The sequence below is a fragment of the Rhincodon typus genome, chromosome 50 (assembly GCF_021869965.1).
Source record: "Rhincodon typus isolate 14 chromosome 50, sRhiTyp1.1, whole genome shotgun sequence".
Taxonomy (NCBI): Eukaryota; Metazoa; Chordata; class Chondrichthyes; order Orectolobiformes; family Rhincodontidae; genus Rhincodon; species Rhincodon typus.
The window spans coordinates 2761153-2762601 of record NC_063381.1 but is presented as its reverse complement, the minus strand read 5'-3'; positions in this window follow the sequence as shown (position 1 = coordinate 2762601).

Sequence of the window (1449 nt, the reverse complement as noted above, 5' to 3'; positions counted from 1 at the left end):
CTTCACCAAATGACTTAATTTTTCACGCTGTTTTGACTAACATGCTTATGTCAGTGAGATAAGCACTTCAGAAGACCAATATCTCACTTCAACAAAAATGTTAGTTTTTGATGTTGCTTTGGATGACATGCTTATTTCATTGAGTTAAGAACTTCAGAAGATAAAAATCTGAACTTCACCAAATGAAAAATTTTTGATGTTAGTTTGACTAACATGCTCATTTCAGTCAGAAAAGCATTTCAGAAGATCAAAATCTCAACTTCACCAAATGACACAACGTTTGGTTTTGTGTGGACTAACGTACTTATTTCAGCGAGATAAGCATTACAGAAGAGCAAAATCTCAACTTCAACAAGACACGCAACTTTTTAAGCTGTTTAGACAACATGCTTATTTGAGTGAAAGAAGCACTTCAGAAGACCAAAATCTGAACTTCACCAAATGACTCAAATTTTGATGTTGGATTGACTACCAGGCTTCGTCCATGAAATAAACACATCAGAAGGGAACAATCTCGAATTCACCAAATTACTCAACTTTTGATATTGTTTTGACTGACATGCTTATTTCAGCGAGATAAGCGTATCAGAAGAATAAAATCTCACCTTCACCAGATGATCTAACTTTTGATGCTGGTTAAATTAAAATGCTTATTTCAGCGAGTTGAGCACCTCAGAAGTCAAAAATCTCAACTTCACCAAAGGACCTAACATTGGACGCTGGTTGGACTAAAATGCTTATTTCAGTGAGACAACCACTTCAGAAACCAAAAATCTCAACTCCATCATATGACTTAATTTTTGATGCTGTTTTGACTAACATGTTTTTAGAACTCAGATAAGCGCTTCAGAAGACCAATATCTCACTTCAACAAAAATGTTAGTTTTTGATGTTGGTCTGAATGAAATGCTTATTTCATGAGCAAAGCAGTTCAGAAGATCAAAATCTCAGCTTCACCAAATGACTCAAGTTTTGATGTTTTTTTTTTTGACTAACACGCTTGTTTCAGTGAGTCAAACACTTCAGAAGACTAAAATCTCATCTTCACCAAATGACACAAATTTTGATGCTAGTTAGTTTAAAATGCTTATTTCAGCGATGTAAGCTCTTCAGAACACCGAAACCTGACCTTCACCAAATGAGTCTAGTTTTGATGAAGGTTTGACGAACATGCTTATTTGAGTGACATAAGCATTTCAGAAGTCAATAATCTCAACTTCACCAAATGACTGAACTTTTGATGTTGTTTTGAAGATAATGCTTATTTCAGCCAGTTAAGCAGTTCAGAAGGCAAAAATCTCAACTTCACCAAATGACACAACTTTTGATGTTGTTTTGACTAACGTGCTTATTTCAGCGAAATAAGCAGAGCAGAAGACCGAAATCTCAACTTCAATAAATGTATCAATTTTGATGTTGGATTGAATAACAGGTTTCCTCCAGTGAAAT